Genomic DNA, 27,446 nt, shown 5'->3' with positions numbered 1-27,446 from the left:
GAAGGAGCCGGCCAGATGAAACCAAAGACACCAATGTCCAGCGATCAGCAGTGAGACCATCTGCTGCTCTCTTGTGTGTGTGTGTGTGTGTTTGAAAAAACAAACAGTAGAAGAAAGAGTCTTTCTACGCATTTCAAGCTTCTTCTTTCAGCTCCTACTTCGATATATATATTAATTAGAAACAACATTTCAACCCTAAAGGTATTTGAGTTTTATTTTCAGAAACAAAGAAAGAAGGACGATCCATGTGTTCAACACAAGGACATTTCTTACCTTATAACGACAATGACAGAGAATACAACTGTAAGCAGAATGTGTGAGTTTGAAAGAGCAGCTGCTTGTAGGAATAGCTTTGTGAAGCTTCATTTCCCAAGTGAACAAGCAATCTTAGCTCGATCATCATTTACAGTAAGTATGTTTTTAATCTTACATCATCCATCCATCCATCACTCTCTGGGACATGTTATTTTTTTTAAATCATAGGTAAAAAGTTTTTCCTCAGACAGCATTGACCGACGTAACACATGTGTTTCTGTTGTCTCTACTACTGTTCTGTTGTGTAGTACTACTACTGCATATGTATTTTCTGGAAGTCAGGGAGGTGGTTCACCTTGACCCAGAGGCAACACAAGGGTTAACATAAAAAATTGGGACCCTTTAGCAAATTATTCACTTCAAATGTCAAATCAGTTCTTAAACTGGACATTACAGTGCTTTGATATTAAAAGGCGACACTTATGCTAAATGCAGGAATGATCCTCCCAAGATGCAACTCTAATGACTCAGGGACTCATTCATGCTTTTTGTTCTTGCTTTTATGAAACTTGCTGTACCTTCTATCGTCTGCTTTGTGTTGGAAATCGAATTTCCAAAGGAAATCTCGAGAGGGATTTATAAAGTCAATCTATTGTAATCTAATCTAGTCCAGCACAAATTCTCTTCAAAATGCCTAGACTTTGCCACTGTAACAAGTTCCAGTACCTCAGGAGGAAGAAATCCAGAAGGAATCCTAACTTAATCCTAAGAACCTATAAGGGTCCATTGGATCAGAAGCACTATTATAAACATTTATGCTTTTTTTAAAGTTTTTTTTATTACTTATGTTACTTATATGTTACCTTTTATCAACTCCAATGCAGTATTTTCTTACCCTAGAAATCTACCCAACATATGTAACCAATCTGGCTTCAAGTTTCGACAGGTACCATATTACATCTAAAAGCTTCACATTTCCCTCTAGAGCAGTTGAAGACCAAAAACAGGGCAAATTAGAGTGGATATCGGACTTACATTAATCAAGGTGGCAGAAATTCAAATAGGAATGAATGCTAATGCACCTCTGTGTGTATTGAATTTGCAAACAGGCAACTATTTGCTAACTTTATAGGGTGATAGCATACCAATGTTGTCAGCTCAGCACTTTCCCCTCAACTCTCCAATGGCCTAGAAATCAATTAATGAATGTTTAACATCCTTGAGTCTATGAAAGCTGTTCCTACCTTCGTTGTAGTTGACTTTTCCTGGTTTTAATTATTGATCATTCTCCTAACCGTTATTTGCTTAAGCCTGACTACAGAGGGAAATAAGCAGATGTGATTGCCCCCATGGTTGTTGGCAACACAGAGTAAATTAGCTATTGAACACTTATCACATTCAGCTCAGGTGTAAGAGAATAAAATGTACATTTGGGGTCAAATAAAGTCATATTTTAATGTTGCTGGTTTCTGCCTGTCTGTGTTTATGTGTTAGAATCATCAGCATCAGATGTCAGTTGTGTCGAAGGATTGTTATATTTTTAGGTGTGCAAGGCGTGCATAAGTGTGGCATTTTTGACAGCTGATTGTCTCTAAAAACTGTCAGGAAAATTTCCAACTGCAGCCATCTTTATTCCCTCGGTAACTGATGAAGTAAAAAGACTACTTTTTAGCTGATTTTCTTCCCCTCCCTGACTTTGTGGCAGATTGCTAGGGTTGCATATTGATTGAAAATGCTAGATACCAGCACCAATACTACCTTTACTTCGATTTCTGACCGATACCAAATTCATTGGATCAACCAATCCACTTTAGCAGTTTTTCACAGAAAGAAAGAAATAAAAAATGTTCAGTGCAAAAGAACACTTGGTTATAAGTGACGAATCAATCTAAAGTTCACTGCAGTTATCGGTTGTCAGTTTTTCTTTAAGAGAATTCAAACATTAGCAAGTTTTGATCATGAGTAGGTGCTGAAACTTGGCCACGAAAGATAAGGTTGCTTAAATACTCGATACTACTAAAGCATTTTGTTGCCACAAAAGAACTATTCGATACAAAAGTTGGATACCTAACCCTAAACATGTCCAACTGCTAGACAAAAGAAACATTTTTGTCACTCCTGGACACCATTTATAAGCACGTCTTATATGTGCCTCTTGCTTTTATACTCCACTTCCTTGCCCCTTAACCAAAAACACTGAGTCAACCTCTGCTCTTCCCCCCTCCTTCTACTTCAGTTTCACTCCAGTCATGTGGATTTTCTTTGGTCCTGTGCCTGCCTTTTTCCATTTCTGGAAACTTTTCAGCCAAATAACAGGTAAGAAATGGGATTACTGCACAGAGCCAACAACAAGCCAGATCAGCTGTGAAAGCCGACACATTGTGTTTTCCACTCTATGAGTCTCTCCATCCGTGTCTCCCTCTCTCTTCCCTTCTGCTCGACCTTGTGCTGTCATCCCGGAGTATGTTGTTTCTGATGATGGTAGCGAGAGGTGGTAGAATCCACGTGCACTCTGACCTTCCTCAACCCTGTGCAAGAGCCCCAGGGATGCTCACGGTCATGACATGTGAGCTTGAACCATGTGTGCCATAACCCATAATAATCAGTGTATTTTCAACAATGCCCCGATATCCACTGAAATTCGATCACGTGGTCTTGGCACATGTTCTTGTGCTCTACCTGCTCCTTACACGGCAGCTAATCAAATCATTTCCAGTCAGCGCTACAGTCTGACAAACAAAACGACAGGCAAAAGTTCTCTGATGCATCTCCAAGCTCATTAAAAGTATTCGGCGCTGCGCAATTCGACGCAGTAATCAGCTCGGAATAATAGAAAAAAGTCGTATTGATGCCCGGAGGCACCTGACGTTCTATCTCACTTTAAAACAACAACTACTGGGTGAGTGAATTCAGGACTCCACGTTGCACATACGCCCACACGCACACTCGTTCTGCAGTTTCCTATTGACAGTGAATCTCTGGAGGCCTTCAAATGTATTTGGGAGACCGCCCACTATCCCCCCTCAGGGGGTTAATTGAACAATTGTGCTCTTCCACTTTCTATCTCCGGGCTCACCTCCCTCTCGGCTTCTATTAAGGATTTCAGGAGGTCACACTGAGCTCAGCTAGGTGCCACGGGGCAGAAAGGTTACACCTAGCTGGACTCCAAGAACAACAACCTATACACACAAACACACCTCCTGTAGGGGATGGAGGGGAACTGGCTGACCTAAAGCTTGAGAGTCAAAGTTCATTGTTGCACTGTGGATCGACAGATTCGGACATGTTTTTGTTTTTTTATTGACGTTCAAACATTTTTTGTGTGTGTATTTAGACCAGGGATATTGTGCAGAAAGGATGGAAGGTCAGGTTCATCGATTTCTAACTTTACTGTTACAGTATCGAACGATGAAAACAAGCTGTGCAATCTAAAAACGCACCTCCAATTCAGCAACTCTGTCCACCTACAAAACAGGGAACTGGACTTCCATTTAAAAGATTGACGACAATCTAACAAAAACACAGCAGAAACTGAAATCCAAGCAACATAAAAACATGTATTTATAGTATTTTTAGTTCATAATGGAAGGCAATTATATTCTGCTTCTTCTTCTTTGACATTATCTAGAGTTATTTGAAAGCACAAGATTTGTTTTCTTATTTTTAGGACCCGGATGTTATTATTGTGATTATATTTTTAGATTGATTTCTATTTACAGTTTAGAGTTCACTGTTAAAGCTCCAACAAATAATGGAATCCTTATCCTAGACTAAAGGAAACACACAAATTTAGCTCTAAAATATTACTGACAAAACTCATATTAAGTGTATTACATTTACTATTTTCATTACAACATTATAGAAGTAGCAGTTTAGTACCAGATAAAACAACATGGTTACATCTTTAATAAAGAAGTTTTGTAAAGAACAAGTGGTAAAGAAATGTGATAAGTAAGTATTTAATTTCGTTCATAATATATATATATAACTGAAGACTCTGATATAAGGTGGTTGACGTAAACATACTTTATGGACGGGTTTTACTGTCTTAAGCTTTAAGATGGAAAGCATCACAATGGTCATCGATGAAACAATGGACTATAGTGCATATTTGTTAACATTTTCAAGAAAAACATTACCATGAATACTTTTTCTTCTTGTTCTTGTAGGAAACTGCATCACTTTCTAAGAAATTCTTCTTTGAAATATCATCCTTTCACCAATCTACATGCCCCAACTCTTCCTCGGCTAATTGACCTTTTCTGGTTAAATGGACCACGGAGCACTTCTCTCCAACCTAACACATACTTACGATAAAGGTGCCCTTAAGCAAGGCACTTACGCCTGCGAGAATCAATGTGCTCAGTCACTGAAAACAATAAATGCCTATTTGGTTCTCAGCGCTTTCTTAAATTAGCCCGGCTGTGGTCATACTGGGCAGCTTCTGGGAATGTACATTATTCCAGAAATGCAAATCACGCCGGCCTACGGGGCGAGTGTAGTGCACAGTCAGCAGAAACTTGTCCCCGGATGAATAAAAAAAAAGAATATTTTGATCAAGGACCAACTTCTGAAGATCTTTTTTTTACCTTCTCGAGATCTTTTTGAACATTTGAATTGAGAAATATCCTTGCAACTCATTGGATTATTGGATTAAATGAATGATTTCAGGTTGACAAATCTCTCAGACAATCGCTGTCCTAAAGCCACCACTCACCCTGAGATGCTAACCTCGGATTAAGAGCTGCGTTAAGAGTCTAAAAGAAAGGATTCCGAGGAGCGGCGAAGACCTCCATGTTGTAAGCAGGGTCTATTAGAGCACGAGCGGGTCCATTAGGAGAGAAAGGTGATACGCAAACTGTGCGCAGCTCTCCTCCTGACTCCACATTAACTACTGGCTGCTCTCTCCGATGTTGAACACACGGGCTGATCGATGGCAATGAGAGGATGACGGCTAGACTAGGGAGGTGAGGAAAAGTGTAAAAAAAAAAGAAAAAAGGTCCAGGTTTACGGGAAGGTAAGCTACGATCAATAGGAAGAAATGAGTGCAGCTTCATGTGGAGAGGAGATGGAGGAATGTGGTGGACTCACACTTCACATCATCAAACCTAACTGCAGGAAACCCTGGATGTGTTCGTGTTGCTGATTTGCTGCGGCGACATTAAAAACACGACCTGCGACAGTAACTGTAGTGGTTGATTAACTGTTTGCCACGCCTGCAGCGCCGATGATGATTTGAAAAAGAAACAGATCTTCAAGCGAGATTCCACAATGATTGTTTTTCCTTATTTCAGTTGCTTAATGATGCATTTTCTGTGAGTTTATACATTCCATTACCTGAATTAATGACACTCTTCCACAGATGAGATCATACACGTTTGAAATAGACATTGAGGAATATTGGATTCTTACTTAGATTGTTTTTTATTGTCCTCAAAATGTATTTATTTATCTTGTTATGGAGAGCTTCATCATCTACAAAACCGACCATATTTTATAATAGCGATCTAATTAGAGAGTTAATGATTGTGAACGCTGCCGTACCCTTTTAATCTTTTCTTCAGAAGAAAGTGTTCTAAATGAGAGAAAAACACTTTTCAAGTATTCCACTGGTGTTTACTTAGCAGCTCAGATTCCTAAAAACCTGTCAGGAGAGGGAAGTTTTATTTGGTCCAGGAAGTCTAGAGTTACATTTTAAGAAGCTTGACGGATGATGGAGGAAGTCGAGACACATTATCTGTGTCAGAAATCATAACCAGCCTAGGAGTTCAAATCCAACCACAGGTTTTATCATACATATGAGAATCATTTGAAAATTCAATGGTCCCATCTCACTGTATTTTTTGTCGGTAAACGAAAAGGACATGGAGAATAAATACATAAAAATATAATCGAGATAATGGATTAATAAAAAGTACGAGTGTATGACCTCAATTTCAAGTTAAGTTGCGCTAATTAGTGGAGCTTCGTTTGGCATTTAAAGGTTTTCTGGGTTTAAAAAGTCAGTTGTAACAGTGCATGTCATTATTAATCGCATTATCATATTCAAACTCATATTTCCAGAGAAGAGGATCTGTCTTTAACTCTAGCACATATTTTTCTGCATTCTTTCTTCTGTCCTTTCTAACATACATTTTTCTGCTCAGAGATTCAGATGTGCAAGGATCCAGAAGAGTCAAAGGGTTTTGTGTCCGTGGTTGCAATTCTTACTTGTATTTTCACCTCCTCTCCTCTTCTTGTTCTTTCTATTGGGTGTCGAGTGGAAATACTTGACCGCGGAGGAGGTCAGATTGGGCTGAAACAGAGAAAAACAAGAACACATCTAGTTATACAACTATCGGTGAAACAAGACAATGTCTTTATTCATATGTTCTATAGAACTTTATAAAGTGCTATACCATCTTGAGTACAAGTGACTTTCATGTCAACCCTACAAGCCTGTGTAACAATGATCAATACAAATGGTGTGTTTTATTTATTAACAACAAAAGGTTAACTATGCAAGAATTTATCCAAAACACAAAAATCCTCATTTATTTCCCCTAAAATGTACAATACTGTTTTTTACGAATGGATCGTTTGTAATCCAATAAATGATTTTATTTATTTGGATTTAATAGACAATGTATTTGTTTATGTCCTAAAGTACATGCCGTAATCTATAAAAAGTCAAGTCAATTAACGTTTACATCTAAAGGTTATTTGCAAACTGAAGCTAAACCACTTTAAATCATTAGATTATTCAAAGTAATTCAGTAATAAAAATAGCTTTCCGGTATAAACTGGTTACTCTTGTTCCAAAACAAACTCAACAGATGTTCTTACTGTAACTTAAGCAGCTTCTATTGTGATACAAATAACATTCAATATGATACCATGATAACAGTGACCTCACCTCCTATATAGAATATTCATTAATCCGACTTCAACCTCTTGAGTTTCAAAACCCACACAGACACCTGAAAAACAACTTAAAAACCTGCAGGCCTTTTTCACCTCAGACTGCAGATCATGTAACGATTGAGCCTCCATCCATCTGTGGGTGTTTGTGTGTGAAGACCAGGATTCATGTCAACATCAATGGCTCACTAATCACAATGAGAGTGCCAGGAGCCCAGCAGCTACTGTCAGTAACATAGGAGGCAGCTAATGTTACACAGAGGGGAGCACACAAAAATCTACACAAGGACCTCCTGACACAATCATAGTTCATCCAGCGCCGTCAATAAATTACACTGTGGAAACTCGGCTGCACTTTGTCACCGCAGCAATGACTTGTATTGAGTGGAAAATCAGCCGCTGTATTGATTCAAATAAAATACTGTTATGAGCAATTTGTTGAGCAACAAAGACAATATCTTCGATTCAATAAGACTGCAGTGATTACCGGGGCTCAGGGGCCGAAACAGAAGGCAACACTTATCTAGAAAAAGATACTTCAGAGTTCACTGTCATTAAGAATAAAAAAGATATATATATGTACTTGTTGATTCTGAGATGAGAAGCTGACTCAGAGTGAAATGTCTGCTGTTCTGACAGGTTTATGCTTGAAAGTATTTTACAGAGTCTATTCATGATGTGGAAAAACGACAAACTCATCATTTAGTGTAAAAATTGGACTTAGAGTTTGCAAATGTTCTGCTTCATATCAACTCTGAGGTTTGAGTTACAGTTTAAAGTGAGTTTATCAGTGTAGTAGGTGTCCAGGAATTGAAAGTAACGGTTGTAACTAATGGTCCCTGTAAGTGATAAAACTGATCTGTGTGTTGGTGTGTGTGTGTGTGCGTCTGTGTGTGAGTGTACTTCTGTTATAGATATTATCCTCTTTTCCACAGAAGACAGCGGCAGCAGTGTGTCTGCAGAAGTTTTAACAGCAGTGGAATAACTCAAGAAGCATTTAAGAGAAAAAAAGGAAAACATCGACTGAAACCACTAACTGGGTTACCTAGAGGCCTGCATGAAGACACACCGAGCGACATGACATCGTAGCAGGACACCATCAATGCTGAATTTTTCCTAAACAAGAAAGTCATCCAGACCTCAGCTTTCCACTGCCTCAGTCCAAGAAGACCGAACCGCCAAATCTCAGCGAGGAGCCACATAAACACACACATGTGCAAATAAATGACAATCCTAACTAGAGCACCACCAGATCGTCTGCGAACACCAGCAGCCGCACATGAAAGAGGCCCTAACAAGGAGCAGAGAGTCTATATGTGCCACAGCACACTTCCAGCTGCTGTCTGCGTGTGTTTGACTGTGTGTCAGTCGTCGGTGAGTCAGCAATGACTCACAGCTTAAACCTGCACTTCCACAGATAATCGGCTGCACGCTCATGTACTTTTGTAACAAATTCCTTGTGGTGACGTGATCTCATGTTCGAAATTGTTACTTAGGAGTATATGCCGTGCTAGAGTCGCACGTTTCATGTTTGGTATATTGAAAATTTATTGTGCACACGGATATTTTTGGAAGGATGTTAAACTGCAAAGCTGTGACTCATTGGGATCTGCTTCCCATTTCCTAGCTTAGCTTTTTTTTTTTTCTTTTTAAACTTAAGTATCTAAACGTGGCATGCTGTTTCGTAAGGCATATTCTACAAATACAACTAACCCTGAAAGATACTTGTATTTAGAGAACTTTACCACACAAACTTTATTACTACCTGGATTATATTTGTTCTCTCAATATTATTTTTACAGGTAATTTGGTTGTTTTTAATAGACTGTCTTAAGTTCTAGCACTATCAGTTTGGGGTTATTTTTGTCATTTTAAGTGGATTTTTCAGTTTGTCTGCCGGTATTTTTGGTGGCATGCTCATGGTTCTTTGTCAGGCCAGTTCAGGTGTTGAGAGAGTCTTTTCTGTAGATCACTGGCTGCATTTTAGGTAAATATGTAGTCTTTGTATTTTAGATTACAATTTTAGACGAGATGAATAAAACCCAATCTGAAATGAAGCAATAAATTCAACCCTTATTGTTCCAGTTACTAGTGCTAAATACCCTTCATGGAGCAGTGTCATATATTTAGAGCTCAGTAGGTGGCGCCCTCAGTTTAAAATAATGCAAAGTTCCAATGGAATAGCTTATAGAGGAGAGAATGACATCTAGTGGACTCTGAAAAGAAGGATAGTGCTTCATGAAGCTTCATCGACACATTAACTTAACCCTGATCAACTTTGTCAGAACTTTAAATCTCTCTTTAAATGACTTCTCCGTGTTCTTCAGCCAGAAACAAATGAAAACAGCAGCAAAAACATGAACTTTTTTAAGTGCTGGATAAATTGGTCCATCAGCTCCACTGATACACTGTGTAGTCATTTTGTGTCATTAGGTTCGGAGGAGAAAAATACATCAACCAAACGTACTCTTTTAACGTACCAAACACAACCTCCATATAAAAAGTTGTGAGACAACAAGCGCTGCCTCACTGAATGTGTGATGATGTGTGTTCCTATCAGGCTCAATTGTGACAGCAACCGCCTCTAATTGCAATGCACCAAATTTGACATTGTCTCGTCTGACAGCCCCCTGATGAGCCCAATAAAAGCGATGAGATGATGTACCCTTCACTCTCTAGCGTCGGCCCCGACAAGAGCAAAACTCGGCTCTGTCTGATCGCTCCACGAGACAACGCGATGGGACGCTAATTGCATGCAAAGACCTGATCTCTGAGCCCGTGCCAAGTTAGGGAGGTCTGCGAAAAGATGTGAGCATGTGTGTCAGTGAGGCTAGCTCCAGTCGGTGGCAGGATTAGAAGAGACATGTGGCAATAAAGTCCAACAAAATGCCTGCCAGCGACTATTAGACTCAAGCACTCCTAAATCAGCTTCATCACACTCATACACCTGCATTTTTTATGTCCATCTGTTCCCGTCCTGTGATGCAATCAGAGCAACATAAGCCTCAGAAACTTGCCCGACGAATGCCGCCTCTTGTCCTCCCGCGTGACACTGTCGTAAACTATGACCCCTGTAAGTGCAGCTCATTACCCTAAGGTTGTGATTTACAAGCTAAAATTATAGGCGATGGAGCCATTAACACCAGCGTCTCACGGCAGATTTAAGTCTCAATGAAATCCCCGGAGAGGACATTGAATCAAGGAAGGATCAATGATTTTGCATGTTGTAATATATACCGATATGTACGGATGATGTCTGAGCATTTATCCTCTTTATGTTTGTGCTGCTTATCACTCAACATTACAGCCCTACGATGCGTGACATCTCAAGGATTCAACACAATGTTCAGCGCATGAATGTTTGTTCTATCAAAGCTGATGGAACTTCATCGTTTATTCTGTGAAACATGCTGTCCAGAAAGACACTGCCTTCTTAAAACTCAATTGTTTTGTTCCCTCTTAAATCTACAGCACTAGTCTCTGTTTTGAACTTTTTTTGTTTTGCTGGAGGCAGCCATTGCCTACCCAGAGTCTGGTTCTCTGGAGGTTTCTGCCTTGAAGAATACTTGCATTTTAAGTTAGCGAAGAGTTGCACAATTACTGGAAAATGATAGAGTCAGCAGAGACTGAAACGTAAGTAGAATGGACATGAATATTTTTGTTACATCGGCAGAAGGATATATGCAAAAAAAAAGAAAGCTCACTTAAAAAAAAAAGTGATTCTATTCATGAAATGATCTGCTTTTTTTTAAATATCTTACTGTCATCCTTCTAACTCAGCCCAGGGTCACAAGGCGCTTAAACAACAAAACAATAAACGGTTAAAATACATACTTTAAAAGGCCAAGATAACATAGAGACAAACACAGCAGCCCCCACGTTAAGTAAAAACCTGCACAAATAAAACGGTCTTAAGATGCTTCAGTAGACTCCATCGAATGCAGAGGAAGCGTAAGATCAGTCCAAGGTGGATTGTTTGGAAAGGAAATCAATTAATCATGTCCAGGTTTAATGTCCCATTTTAACTGCAGTGCAATGTTGTAGCATGATGAGGTGAGAACTGGAGAACTGGGTATGGCAATCGCTTTGACAGTGCAGTAGTGTTCACGCCCACTTCAAGTAGAAACCAGGGGTAATATGTAGATTTTCTTCTCGCTAAATGTTGCAAGCAATACATTAGATCTGTACAAGTTAAAGTCTGGATAACTTTTACTGACGTGAAGAATCCTGGAACTTAATGAAGTACTTCACGGAATGGAAGTACTTGGCCATTCTTACTCAACCCCATGTTCCTAGATAGAACTGATCTGTTTTAAATAATGGGTACAAGGCAGAATTTATTACCTGAAATTGCGAATGTAAAACTTTTACCACTGGTTTCTACTGAAAGTGGGCGTGAACGCTACTGCACTGTCAAAGCGATTGCCATACCCAGTTCTCCAGTTCTCACCTCATCATGCTACAACATTGCACTGCAGTTAAAAGGGGACATTGAACCTGGACATGATTTTTTGACTTACTGCCCGAACAATTCACTATGATACTATAAGTCTCGAAGCAGTCAGCGAATAAAGTAGTACCACATACCACCAAAACCGAATTGTATCGTTATTCACTTCGGGTCGATCTCTAAGTTTTTTGGTTCTTTTTTCACTCTGACCCACGTCTTCTTTTTTTCCCGCAGCTATATAAAGAACACACATTAAGCAACTTCATACACAATAAATGGCAGGTGAGAGTATTACATCAGTGAATTGAACACAGTTGTAGTAGTTTCACTGACATTTCCTGACTCCGAGCGACTTCATTTACCCACTTTATGTGGTAAAGTGAAACTACCCAACGTCCCTCGGCAAAACTAATCCAATCCAAATGCTGCCTAAGACGAGTAACTGTCCCAGGCTGTTGCTCTCTTCCAAATGAGAAAATGTATTTTACCACAGCTCAAAAATGAGCACATCCTTCGTCTTAATATCTACTATCATAAAGTTATTCGGTAAAGCCGTGCAGACTTGTCCCTCCAAGGTTAAATGCAGAAGGAGATGTAGATTCCCTTTGTTACACGACTGATTGACAGAATGTTATTAATATTCAAGCGGCAAATCCGACTGCAGTCAGAGCTGGAAACATTTAGATGATGAAGTTGAAGTTTGGCCTGGGGAAAATCCCTCTTTTTAATGGTTCACGCTTCTAACCCCAATTTGTCGATTAATTCCTGGCAAAATTGATAAAGATTTTAAAAAATATTACAGTATTTCTCCTGCCAAACACAAGATTAAGGCGATGGATTATCATTTCACCTTTTTTTTCTTTCTGTTAAACTGATGTTAAATTAGGTGCAGAGTATAAAAACTCAACCTCCTCCGAAACGTTTATTTCAGGAAAGTTGTAGATCGACTTTCTTTGAAACATTGCAGCCTTCACCTAAATCATGAAATATATATTAAACATGGTCTTTTTAGCTGTAAGTCCTCTCGTTGGATTTTTATTTTCATGTTGGACTGACACGAACAACCAACCGATCCCTGCTACATAAACATCGCATTATATAGTTCACTGAGAAACAGTAAGAATGATCCTTTTTTTAATGATGTTTTAGTGCCACAATTAAACATTGATTCCTACTTGGCAGTGAATAGCACAATAGTCGAATTAAACGCATAATAAAACTACAACTGTTTTTCTGCTGCTCTGCCATCAAAACTGATGAGGGTAGAAGTAAGAATGGAACTTAAACCAATTATGTTGTAATTATCTGAAGTAAATACTTGATATTGGACCAAGATTATTTTATTAAAATTGTGTTATAAACCATGGTGTTGTTATTTAAGTACTTTAAGGCAACAGATATTAATGGTCACAAACTATAACATTTTCCCCTCTTTCCTCCAGAATGCATGGCGGAGGGATCGAGCTGCAGCTGAAACAGCAAAAGCTCCACGTGTGTGCATAAAGATCAACAAAGTGGAAGGTTTAACTGCGATGTATGCTGGCGTGAATCATGTCATGCATAATCTTCTCTGTGTGTGTGTGTGTGTGCTCAAACAAGCATGCACATGCAAATCCCCAGTGATTTTTGTGTGTGTTTGTGAAACTTTATTTGCGCACGTGTGCACATTTAGGTCTGATCAGATTTAAAGGTGTAGCAGTATTTCATCCATCATGATGTTGACCACCACCACGGGTGTGCTTACCCTCACCTTTAACTCATGTATAGTAAAAGGCAATAAATTCTGATTACCTCATTACCAACCTCTCGTGGGTTAAATAACGTTTCCCCAAATGACCTTTTTTCTTCTCCTGTCTGACCGGGCAGAGGGCACAAAAAGCACCCTTCCCCCCCTTTCTATGGTTACTTCAGGGCCCCTGCGGGCTCATTGCTATGCTGCCATCCCCAATCATGGCTCCTGCAGGCCCTCGGGGACAAATAAAGAGAGAACCAGCAGAGCTAAACAAATGAGATCACCAAATATAATCTGAAGCATGTGGCACTTCACCTTCACAATCAATAACTCATTTACTATTAAAGGCATAGTCCATGAAAAAAAGTGCTACCGACGTTGATGTTGTTTACAAACTCACTATAGAATACTAATTGTAAAATACTTAAATTATGTACACTGTCTTATTTTCTGTTCATATGCAAGCTGTGATGATTTCCTTTTTTATTACATGGCGATTTCAGCAAAACAAAAAAACCCTCCTCCCCCTCCGCAGATTTTAAGCTTTTAAATTCATGATTTTAAATATATTTTGGGGTTTAAGCTACTCGATAATCCTATTAATAGCTTAATAAAGCCACCACACAACAGTTGATGAAAGCCCTGCCTCTCGCCCTAGACAGCTGGGACAAGCTCCAGTCCGGTGCAACATTTGGTACTGTGCGATGAAACCAGAGTGACTGAAGAATAAACGAAATGACATGAGTTTCAGCAGGTACTTAACCAACCTAATTGTTTAAATCGGCTCAAAATTGCAGTCAGCCATTTCCATTCAGAAACCTACATCCGCCTCCAGTCACCGAACGAGCTAATGCAATAATTGAATAACTTAATTGCATGTTCATTTGGACAAAGGCGGCAGACGGACTGAAGCGATTTGCTTGAATTACTAGTGCAGTTGTAGTCATTGAGTTGATGCCTGTTTTTTTTTTTTTAATGCAACCCATCACTATTACCCCCCCTTCACTGTGACTAAGACACATGTAATAAATAAGAAACATACAGTCAAAAGTACTTGTCGAAGGTTAGACAATTAGAAACAGAACAGAATGAGAAAACCTTGAAAACCGCCTGCGAAATGACCATGAAATGTCACCAGCTAATGTACTTGTCAGTTGAAAGAGAATTTGAATAACACTTTATGTCAGGAGAAAAGTAAACATTGGAAACTTGTAAGTGTTTTCTCTCTCTCAACGTTCTTGGATAAAGTTTGCAGAATAAGAAGCAAAAACACATTTTAGTCTAAATATTTTAGACAAAGATTGAAGGCTAAGATTTAATGATTGATTAAATAATGATGTAATTGTGATGACTTTACCTAAAATAAGAAATATTATTGGATTTGTAACCAATTGGGTAACAGAGAGTGACTGAAGACAGTCAGTAGGGGAGAAAAACACACCCTTTCAACATCTCCAGCTGAGGTCATCTTTATTAATAAACCTTGCCGACACAAACACACTCACACACATCAAGGCTCTTACACACCCCGCATCCTTATTCCTCACTCCCTCCCTTCCAGGGTCTTTTAAAATTGGCACTTGCCAGACGGGCCACAATGGAGAGGAGGGGGGGGGTATGTCTGCATAATAACACACACACTCACAGTGTGGCCTGGAGACTGCATGTCAGAGATCTGTCAGAGGTTAACTGTGCAGAGCAGGTGTGTGTCTGTGTGCGAGAAGAAGGCCAGACAGAGAGGAAGTTTACCCAGAACACACGCCCGGGCAGGCTGAGGAGGAAGACCCGCCTCATTTGTAGCTACCGACTGAAGGATGGTTCTGAGCAAGACCCCCCCCCCCAGGGCTGAAGACAGGTGTGTGGTTAGTGTCTGAGTGTGAAGTCAGATGAATAAGACAGGTTACATACGCCAGAGAGATTTATTACATGAGCGAGCATGCTGCTTGCACCAGTGGGTTATTTGACGTACATTGATGCAGCACTGTTGTCTTAATCCAGAATGTAAACTGATAATATTATCAGATGTTTTTCAACTGCTGTAATCTATTGACTTATATTGAGAACTTCACTTAAACTGACGGGGCCACCTACTCAGCTTTAACCTAAAAGTAATATGACATAATGATGATGATATATGTATTGGCGATCAATGGCTATTCAGACCTTAAAAATTGATGGTTTTAGTTTCACACACTACATTTAAAGCAGTGATACACAAGAAAGAGCAGATTGTTTCTGGCTCCCTCAGTGTCTGAACAGTAAATCTGCAACGTAGCGGGATCTTTGTTGCACAATTGCTAAGAACTGCATGTGCATTTGTTCATTTAGACTATTATCGTGTCATTTTCTTGGTTTATCAGCCTGATAACCCCAGTAATCTCTCAGTATGTGGACACTTTATAATCTTCATGCAGGTCATCCAGGCCTAGCTTGGAAGTGAAAAACAATTTAGTGTAAAACAATATATATATATTTTTAAAACAGTTGTTTTTTTTCCATGTATAAATATATTTTTTATATTCTAAATGCATCTTTTAAATAATGTCTGCAAGCTGAGCCTTCAAATACTATCCGGGAGAGTCTAAATGTTTCATTGGCTGATGCAGCACGGTGCAATATTTGCTCAGTGTGATTTATTTTAACTTGGCTGCTGTGTTGATGAAGTTTAGGGCTGTGTCTTCTGGGCTTCTTTTTATGTTTCAAGTGGCTGTCTCTATTGTGCCAAGCAACATTTGTCCTCTAGCTTTTCTAAACAAACTCTTGCCGCTGCTGCCAAACACGAGACAAATAATTTCCCATGATTCTTCTTGTTCCAGAGGATTCTTCACTGATTTGTATGAGTGCGAGCTGTAAAGGACAATGTTTCGGTTCAAAGGCACAGGAATCTTAGCAGATTGTTCAGTGGTGTCGTAGGTAGTTTCTTTTATCTTAGGTTTTTTCAAATGTTTACTGGGTTTGTAGATTAGAAGTTGAATAGGTGATGCTCGGGTGGAGTAACTTGGGGTTTTCCTCTTAAGTGAAGATGGATCTTTACCGACGGAGTGGTGATGTGGTCTCAGAGGTATCAGTTTGTCATGGGGAATTAAGAGCTGAGAAAATTACGGGTTGATTATGGCCCCTACTCTAATCTGTAGTCCCAAACGTCTGGTATAAACTAAAAGAATTGCGGATACATGTGGCTGAAAATTGTTTTCTTGGAGACTCTATGTAGAACCACTGCCCCTTCGCATTTAGAGAAGGCAATCAAGGTCATTTTGGAAGGAGGTACTAACAATAGTATGACGGCCACACAACAATGATGGAAAAACAACAAAAAGACAGAAGAGTCGAGTCAAGTAAAGTAGTGTTGGTGAAAAAGGGCCATAAGTTTCCTGCTTGGTACCTTTGTGTTCTCCCAGAGGAGCTCAAAGAAGTTTCCAGGGAGAAGGTCTGGGCCTGCTCTGACAGCTACCCTCTTAACCCGATATCAGATAATAATAGTTAATGGAATAAGGTTAACAATTTCTTTTGTTCATTTTCTAGATCACACACAGAATCGTGATCACCAGTAATGAAATGGAATTTAATAAAAATGATACCCAGAAGTGATGCAACCTTCCTGGAGGCCACGAATGGAACATATGACACTTTCAAACCTCAACAAACTGCTAACGTTGAGGAAATTGAGATGCTGTCACATATTTAATATGTTCTGCTTCGGCTGCTTTAATATTTGGTTATGCTTCTTTCCACCTCAGAAAAAAACATGTTTTTTAAGGTTATTTTTGTGCCTTGAGTTGAAGAGGGTACCAACACAAACCAGCAGATTTCCAGACCTGTCACAGTCAGAAGCAATGTTTGAAATACATGTCAATAAATGAAATGACAGCTAAAGAAGAGAGGGGATGTCATGCATTTTCTTCGGTGCACAATGTTCTGAGGCCTGGGAACAGTAAACAACTGGTGACCCGCGCCGTGACCGACATGGATTATATCACCTCGTCATGAGATCACGATGGGCCCTCGGCCAGTTTCTTGATTTTCTTCAAAATGTCAGCAGAAGACAAGATGAGGCTTTTCTTGCAGAGATACATTTCGTACCCTGAGCTTAACTAGATTCCGTGGTGCAGTAATGGACAACGAGAAACCAAATTAAAGCGTAACTCAACCTGATAAAAGCTGTTTTTCTTGATGCAGCTAATGCCAGCGCTGTAATATCTCCAGATTGATTTCAGGGTATCATGTGACCAGGACATCTAATTCCGGTTTAAAAACTTGATATCAGGCTTCAGCTGGGGTTTTAGGGTTAGATATTCGAGGCAAGAAACTTTTTTTTATTCCTCACGATACTTAAGGAGTGTCTCACTGGGTTTTACAGGCTGTATTACCCAGAAGCAGTTGAGGAGAGAGAACATCACTAACTTGCCTCAACTAAAGATGGAGACTTAAGAAGAATCAATGTTTATTACTGCAAATTGTTACAGACAAACTGCTATTGTGAGAGTTTCTTTTTTTTGCTACATCACAAATTGCCTCCACTTTTGGGTATTCCCAACAAAACAAACCTGTTTCAGTAGATGTGGTGCTGACACAAGCTGTCACTCAGCAATTCTAAAGCTTCGCAGACAACTGAGAAATGGGAAAAAGAATTCCCTCAGGTCGTAAAAGACGCAAGATATGCAAGAAAAGGGAAACCAGAAGGCAGAGTAAGGTGGAAAAAAAGAACTGTTTCAATTATTATTCTTTACTGTAAGTCTTGTTTACTCTTATAACGCAAATGTGTTTTATATTAAAACACTATAAAAAACATTTTAGTAGTTTACACTTTTTATATTCACATTTGTGCTTTTTAAACACCCCGTAAACACCTTGTATAAGATTAATGACATTATTATTGAGGATTAATTGATTTATTACGATTTTTTAAAGTGAACATTTATCCAAAGATGTGGAGACGTGCTGTGAATACAAACTAACAAGTCGAATTGAAGCACCACTTCTTATTCACAATAAAAGAGTTTTTGAATTAAAATTCTCGATTAATCATGATTAATTCAAATCTTATTATTCCAGATAACAATATGTATCCAGATGATCTATGAAATGAATCTCAATTTCTCTTGCCTGTACACTTTTACACTTTTTATAATGAAATAAACAAAAAAGTATGAAAAAAAACCTATCCAGTCTACAAATACAATTTAATATATCTTTATATCTTAGTGGTTAATGATAATGATAATAAAAAGTCTAAAAGTTTTAACTGAGGGGCGCCACCTACTGAGCACTCAAAGATAGGACACTGCTTCATGAAGCTTCATTAGCACATCACTGAGATAAGTGAGAAGAATAAATACAAAATTTGAATTAGAACTTAAAATGTTTTAAAATTATAATGAGATATATTTGAACGTGTCATCATGTTGAATGTATTTTTGTTTTTTAAAAAACATTACATCAGAGTAAAGCACACCAAAACATAAGTCACCGAAATCAGTTTTTCTCTTAGATTGTCACATTTTCCTGAAGGTAATTCCAAGTAAAGTAATATAAAGTGTAAACACGTTCATAAGGGAGCTCTGTAACCCTCGTGAAATAACAGGCAAGACCTGAAAGTTGAGGTTTGAACCAAATAAATCTGTTCCATTTTGTTGCTTATAAGACAGACAGACAGTCCCAGCGTCTGGGTGGCGAGCAGAGTGGAAGAAAATGACAGCAGTAGTAAAAGGGAAAAAAAAAAATCAAATAAAGGCTGACAATAAATGAAGTGCGGGGGAGGCTTGCGGTCAGTGAGCAAGAGTCACAGAGTCACTGTCGACATCAGTCACACCCTGGCTCTTATCTTTGGTGTTTAATACTTCGCTGTCCAAATCTCATCACTTCAGGCTTTTCTCTAAGGCAACACTTGTTGCATGCGTGTTCCCCATAACAATATTTACGTGGCAAATTACTTGAGTTCACAACAACAGCTAAATATGGAAAATAGTCTTTCCATAGACCCAATGGATTTTAGCGTTTACACTTTCGCCCTGAAAATGAAACACAGTGTCTATAATTAAAATCTAAATCTCTTTAGATGTAGGTTCCAAAGTCACAGTATCAAAAGGGAGTAAAAGAGAGAGAGAAGTGGAAAAATATCTTGTGTATTATTTTCATTGTCGAACAGTGTTGTCAAACTGATGTTGATGTGTCCAAGTGAGTGCATCAGAGGATGTTTTCAAACGGCTGTCAAGCCAACAGTGTCTCCATTTGTTTGTGTGACAGCGAGAATCATCATGACGATGTGTCTCCGAAAGTGGAGTCAACTATTATCTTCCGCTGTCAAATTATTGTCAAACATTTGGACGTCCAATCACCGTAGACCATAGAATGTTTGACCATTTTTAATCAATGATACATTGTATTGTAATCAAATAAATTGACAAACTAAAAGATGTAGAGTGAAGCTAGCAGTGCCAATGCAAAAATTTGTGTTATGATGATGATCATCTGTATATGATGTTACATATACAAATACACAGAGCAGGTGGCAGGAGCTCGCTCACACAAAAGACTGGATGGACGGTTGTTCTGCACCACAGTTTTATTTGGATCCAGATGGTAATTCTTAACACAACCAAAATTGAATCATGGGTCCCTTTTTCCTCAATAAAAATATACTTTGCATTTATTGTTTTTCCTGTGTGTGTGTGTATGTGTGTGTGGTGTTTGACTAAGAAAACAAGTAAAGTTAAAGTAAAAAAAAAAAGAAAGAAAGTTTCAATTAAGATCATTACTGAACAGCAACAGCATAGCAAAGTCAAATTTATATTTTTTAAATTATAATTATAAAAAAGATTGCTCTAAAACCCCAAACATTATTTCCAACTAAGTTTGCAGCAAGTTTAACATTTTTAAATCTCAAGATTTATGGCCAAGATTGCACATCTAAGTATGTATCAAATGGAGACATCCATTAGAGCACAGAGGGTTAATCTAGTGTGAATTTTTATGTACATTTTTAATGTGGCCGGCTTTATTATTGATGATGCTTCCAGATTCGTTTCGTCCTTCTGCCTTTGCGTTACACCACAAGCTGTCATCATAATTTCACATTAACAAACAAGTTTGCAGGTGTCTGTGTCTTCTTGTTGCCTCAGGTGAGAAAATGTAAAAATCCGAACTGGTGCATCATCTGATACTAATTATGATTTGTTTGTGCAAGTGTGTTTGCGCTCGTGTGTGGGAGGCGTGAAGCTGTGTACAAGACAAAAACAAGAATCAGTGGCATGTGTGTATGAAGTTGTCACAATCCTACAAAATACTCAAGGATTTCTTTCCAAAAACTTGCAGGCACGGAAAATGAATAGACTTTTCCATACATATCTATATTGCCTCATTTATATGCAAAAGCCTAAGACACGACGTTCATAAGCCCCGACTGGCGCAGGTACAAGTACACACCAGTGCAGACACAAAGAGATTGGGATCCGGCGGGTTAACAAGCACTCATATTGAGGCAGACACAAAGAAATCATCACAAAGACTGGAAGAAACAAAGGGTTTTAGCACACAGACACAAAGGAGCATAACACAGGCACAGTAAAACATTGAAAATCATCCACACGCTGCGACAGACGGCCGGGGACTGGCAGGACGGACAGAGAATGTCACAATCCTCCTTCCAATGATGATGGAGCCAAAGTGCAACACATTTTTCTAAACAAGGCAGCACAACACATTTTGAATCCCTAAATATGCACCGATGTGATAGATGGTGGAAATGTAAAGAGGATGAGATGACACATGGTGAGACATTTTCATTTTTTTTTAAGAGGTTAAAGCCAAGAACTTCCCTATAATCGTTAAGGTTTTGTCATTTTTCGTTTTGAAAAATTTAACTGAATGAAATATAAGTTTCTTACCTTAACCTTAAAACCGATCAGAGTGAGAGGTTTGTTTGTTTGATGCATCATAATACAGACATGATGGTTTTGCATCACAGCATCATTAATAATAGCTCAGTATGCTTAGTAATACCTCACAATGAACGGTGGGTGACTAGAACTTGCACAAGGGCGGAAACCAAGATATAAAAACAAATAAAATTTAAACCAAAAATATAAGATTAGACACAAAAAAAATGTTTTAAACACATGAAATGTTTGTAAAAATAATACATGGACACAAGATTGTATTAAATGATTCAAAAACAGAATTGTTTTTTTGCCATTGTCATCTTTTTATAGTGTTATAATGTTTTTTTAACAAAGTACACTTCCCTGCATTGGCGGTATATAACACCAATAATCGATGTTGTAAATACAATTTGTGTTTTCCTAAGTTCAGACTAAAGTCCTGTTTATGTTTGTTATATCAATGATAGCTGCATTTACATCTGATGGAAAACTGATGGAAAAATTTGGAAAAAGAAAGAAATTGAGGGGCAACAAAAAGTGAAGGACAGGATCATGATAGCTGAATCATATAAGTACTTCTCAGTCTCTAACTTTATGTCCAATCCGAGTGGTTGGAGATGATCCAACGGGCTGATGGATCTCTGGTCCAGAAGAAACATTGGTATCCAACCAAGACACACACTCACAGTTTGACCCCTCATGAATGTGCACGACCGGCAGCCTTCATGTGTTGCATTTGAAGTATATAAGTTCTCCAGAGGAGATATTGAATCAAGTTTCCTCATGTAGGAAGTTGTGTCACATATTTTTATTTTTTTTTTACTGAGAGACCTATCTCGAGGGGGCTTTTGAGTTTAAATGATATGTTATTCACCAACATGAAGCAATATGGACACAAGCATCTCAGAGAGCCTATTCAGGGTCAAGTGATGATGATACTAATTGAACACCAGTCACACACACACACATAGGTACTTGAAACTAAGTGGAGTCGTGGCCTGCTCCGATAATAAAGTGGTTTTCACCGTCCTGCGTGTGAATCGAAAGATTGTAATTACACAAATCACCCGCGGAGATAAAAATGTAAAATCCATTTAACTTCACAGCCGCCTGTTCCTGAATGAGGCAGTCATTTCTGAAAATTCAATCAGAGGTAGGGTATTGGCTTATTGCTCAGCCAATTTTTTTTTCTATCCCACTCCCATCGCATTTACACGGTTGGACCAATGTTTGAGTCAGTTTGATCGTTGTTTTTCCAGTTTGAGATTAGTTAGTCCACAAATGATGAAGCGACCATGTGGTGCTTTGGCTGTTGTGTTCTGTTGCCCTTTTGACAATGTTGCTCTCACAGATGTTTTCAAATGATCATGAAGTTCAATCAAGACGGAAAGAGAGGTTTAATGTTTTATCTATCGGCTGTCTTCACTGCCTGTTCGGTGGATTGTGAGTGAAGACAAAAACAACTTTACTTATTTACAGCTTCAAACAGATGCTTGCAAGCTTCCTCTGACAGATGATCTGATGTAACAAAAGTGGATTGCAGAGACTCACGGATGATTCCTGTGTGTAGATTTGTTTCGTCAACTTGTAAAGCATGTTGTGAAACCAAAGTTTCCAAATCAAGGTTGTATCTGTTGGGACTCACACTACAAAAAGTAATGGGGCTGGGGAACGTGTTTTATTACTTGTACTTCTCATGAAGCACTATTACAAATGACTTTACTTGAAACAGAGGGGCCCAGAACTGATGTCAGGAAGTCAAGCGTGTTCGTCAATAACACATGTGAAGGATCATGGGATCCATGAAAAAACTGAGAAAAAAAGCCATCCCTGTGCTGATCTATATTTCCTTTCCTGTAAGTGTAACTGTAAGGGATGAAGTCATGTTGTTGTCTTTCCTATTCACTGATGCACACGTTTTCAGGTTCCACGGAACTCTCCATACGCAGGAAACATTTCACAGCAGACAAAAGACCAAACTTTCTCGGTTTTGCACACAAAATAAAAACGAAATTCTGAAAAGAGTTGCGTTTGTATTTTCATATTCTAGAGCAGAATCATCCACCTCACACTCAGGATTCAGTGGAAACTTTGATGGCACCTTCTGTGCCTGCAAACTGCGAATTTTAAATAAAATGATATAATGTTCAGTTTGCACTCCCTACCCCCAATTTTTGTACTTTTGTAGCGTGTGCACTTGTTCTGAACTACTATGTTCTACTATATTTTTTATTATTACCTATTACTTATTTCACATTTTTCTTTATATATATTTGTATACGTGTACTGTATGTCTTATTATAAAGTGTTTATGTATGTGTAATTCTTTTTTAAGTGAACTGCTGTAACTACCCATTTTACCCCAATGAGGGACGAATAAAGGTGTGTCAATCAATCAATCAATCGACCAATCAATCAACGCTGTCACTGATGTGAACTCAATGCCTGTGGGAGATTTAGGAACAGCTTTGTTTTTGGTTCAGGCAGCTTTTTTTGAGACTTTAAATATATATATCTTTGAAAATAAATATACACCATTATTTTAGCATCTTTCTTTGTTCCCATTGTTGTTAAATTCTAGAGGAATTTAATCTCTAGATACGCATATTCAGCCATGTTTTTAGTGCTAATATACTTTCATTTTCTTGACTTATTTTAGTAGTAAAACTCAGCAAAAATATTTGCAGATTCAGTCAAGCAACGGAGAGGAATAAGCGCCTGCAGCATACCCAAGCTCCATAATGTAACATAACTATCGCTTTCAAAAGGGGCTTCTTTAACAGAGACCAAATACTGGACCAGCAGACACTATCTCGTGGGAACTCCGCCTCTCTTTCCTCTAATAAGAAAAAAAGAAGACTATTATCCACGTGCACATTCAGCATCTAAATTAATTTCAAAATCAATTAATTGAAAACGACGCTCTCCATCCTCAGGGAGTGAAAGACAAATTTGAGGAATTTATTCCTGGTGCACAAATCAGAGCTGCTGAGATATGAGCGGGCAGGGTGGATGGAGCGATGGACGGTCAATGAATGTTAAGAAGGCAAGACGCCTTTAAATCAGTTGCTTCAGTTTGACACGACTGCACCTCCTCTGACTCTTCCTCCGTCTTTGCCCATGGAAAGAAAAAAAAGCAAGATCAGCAGGGAATGAGAGCGAGGTGGAAAGAAAGAGTAAGTGTATGTGTGTGAGTGTTCTTCATTTTCCTTCCCCCCTTCGCTGTCTCTTTCCATTAGTTTCCATGCCTTTTTTTTTTAAGAGACGTGTTATTGATTTTTTTGACACAAAGAGGCACAGGAGGGTTCAGAGGGTAGGTGTGTATTAGTGTGTGAGTGTGAGTCCTTCGCGACTGGTCTGACCTCAGGCTATGAAATCATAATGAAGAGTTTGCTTCTTTTCCTGGCCGGTGTTCCTAAAAAAAAGACCAACCTTAATAGTTAAAATAATGATAATAAGACCGGGATAAACTGTTCCACACGTGTCCTCATTGCACAGGAAATAGTATGTTATATGACCTGTAGGTAAGTTCCCTTTGAGTCCCTATAAGCTCACACACATTATGAAGAGATGGATAGTTGGGCTGATATTCTATCAAATATTATAATTATTTGAACTCACTATTGTAAAACATAACAAGAATTACATAATCTGTAAAAGATGATGAGGAAAACGAGTACTTTTTGTAGCGAACACGGTACCTAACGTTAGCATAAATTGGCATCACAGTGGGGTAGTGGTTCATGCTGTAGCTTCACACCATGACAGTCCTGGAATTAAGTCTTCCCTTCTGCCTCAGACCGTCTGGTTTCCTTCTACACTCCAAAAGAATGAAGGGCTTAAGTGATGACTCTGTCTGGAGGTGTGTAATGTGGGTTACTTGCTCTTCCGCAATGTAAAATGTTGCAAAATAAACAAATAAATTCACTATTAAGTGCATTTTAAGAAAGTACCAACATCCATAAAGTGCAAAAAGCTGCAGTTCATTGAGTGTCTGCTTAAGGTTGGCTGGAGAAAGACATAAAGTCAAGAACACACTTAACCAAAAAAATGCAGATTTATTGGGCACTAAAGAATATTATACACAAACAAAATTTTCCCTATATTTCTGGGAGGTGTCTTTTGATTATATTACTATTCACCAGTTTTCCTGAATTTGTATAATAAGTGGCGTAATTGACTGTCAAATGACTGTATTTGCTTAAACTTGAGTCCGGCTAAACCGGGACGCTGTGTTTCCAAGGGCGATCACAACCATATATTTGCTCTAAAACCGTGGTTAGACATCACAGATACTACGGCTATATTTTATGGACGCAGTAGTGTATCTGTAGTGTTATTTCTCTTTTATAATTTATAAAAGCCACATTCTTAAAATGCTCAATGAAAAATAGGACTATACCCTGAACCTCAAGCTAATTATTATCGTACACCGCAGACCGCGACTATCTCCAAAATACTCCCAAGAAAAAGTGAAAGACGATATCAGAAAAGAGGGATCAGGGGGTTGAATACCTGAAATGCACCTGTTGACTCGAGCTCGTATCTTAGCTTCTCAGAGCTGATGTCTGTGCATCTTCCCTGCCTTCCGATGTCAGCCTGTCACTGGGAGAAAAAAAATCTGGCAACCCTTATTTACTTTCCTCTTTTTTTTTCCTCTTCCAGCATCCTTTGTGATATTCCTTTTGCTGTGCTTCCCTCTGTGACATGTCATTGCCGCTTTATTTTTCCTCTGTCTTCTCTTCTGTCAGTCAGGCGTCAAGAAACGAGCGGTGGACTGGAAAGAAGCAGCAAGAAGATGTGGCCGGTCCAAGCAGCCGGGGTGAAGGGGTCAGCGTGGAGCAGGATAGGGTTGGATGAGGGAGCAAACATGAGGCCCACCCCCTCCTGCGCGCACAAGCCGGATCACCACCTCAATAACAGCACATTTATGGCTGCAGCTGGTCATGCAGCTGGACTCTCGGGAGGCCGGGGTCTGGGGTGCACTGGAACATGGCCTTGCACTTTTCTTTGCTGATTTTCCATCAGACTGATGCACTTCAAGCCCACTAGACCTTAATTGACTAGCTCCACTTACAGGCACACGTTGACGCTGTGCTATCATGAATGCAAAGCTATTTAAAGAACCAGTGTGCCACCAGCAGCGTCTGTGTAGATACCACGATAGCTCGGGGCTTCGATGAGGCGCTCCGTGATGAATGTCTGTGTTTGAACAGGCAGAATAATCTAATTCCAAACTGGAAATAAGTCTTTTCAGTGCCACCTTTCCTATTTTTGCTCGTATCTTTGTCTCCACTGAGTCAGAGAGAGGATGTGGGCTGACACATAATGAGCACGGGACACATTTTATTCTTGAATCTGTTTTGGTATTTTCTGTGGAGATGTATGTAAATGCAATTCAACATATAGTCCTTGAATACATTTGGCCAGCAGTGAGACCGACCAACTTTTCTGTTATGGCTGGAGACAAATGCTTTGGAAATGATAATGGTGACCTCACTGTTTCTCTGTGGGACAGTTTGCATTCAACTACTTAATCATAAAGGAAATGTAAAACATATATACAAGGGGAACATTTAATTTGATACATTTTAGTTGCATATCTTAATCATAAAGTGTCCAAGTATAGCTTCAAAAGACACAACTGACTGATAGTAAGTAAGTAAGTAAGTAATATTTATTTATATAGTGCTTTTCGAGACCAGGGTCACATAGCGCTTAAACAATCAAAACAATACTCAAAAAAAAGTACATACTTTAAAGATCAAGATAATACTGAGAACAAAATACATGAATTAGGTTGATTTGAATGGCAGCAGTGATTCATTACCAGGTTATACAAAGATTATCCTGCTTGAGGGGTTAGAACTAGGAATGGACACCATAACCATGATGGCATTGGTTCTTGTTTTAACAGTAGTCAGTAACCACACAGGAAAGTAATGCAGATTTCAGTTCCTTTATTCTGGTTTTGATGACATTTTCCCTGATTTTCTTTTCATTCAACATGTCTTTAATGAATATATTTATGACAGGGACTGGCAACTCTTTCACTTCGCATTAGGATTTGCCTGGGACAGCACGCCGTCTCATGCATAATTTTTATTTTATTATTTTACATTTTTTAAACATCAATTTAACTTGGTTTTTCAGCCACTGACACATATTAATAGGACTATTGTAGCATACGTTTTTGATAAAATCCAAAGGTTTCCAATCCCTAGTTATATAT

At 38.8% G+C, this 27,446-nt stretch overlaps 1 protein-coding gene across 1 annotated transcript in view; it reads right to left on the bottom strand.

Annotated features, from left to right (window-relative positions):
* Window positions 1–27,446, bottom strand: part of sema4c (sema domain, immunoglobulin domain (Ig), transmembrane domain (TM) and short cytoplasmic domain, (semaphorin) 4C) — a 96,008-nt gene that overhangs the window by 57,228 nt on the left and 11,334 nt on the right. The window contains exon 2 of the mRNA XM_087796706.1: window positions 6,466–6,550. The gene's annotated coding sequence lies outside the window, so the exon portion shown is untranslated. The remainder of the gene's footprint in view (window positions 1–6,465; window positions 6,551–27,446) is intronic.

The sequence above is a fragment of the Callionymus lyra genome, chromosome 1 (assembly GCF_982586985.1).
Source record: "Callionymus lyra chromosome 1, fCalLyr1.hap1.1, whole genome shotgun sequence".
Taxonomy (NCBI): Eukaryota; Metazoa; Chordata; class Actinopteri; order Syngnathiformes; family Callionymidae; genus Callionymus; species Callionymus lyra.
Note: the sequence above shows the minus strand (reverse complement) of the source record. Positions and strands in the feature narration are given on the sequence as shown.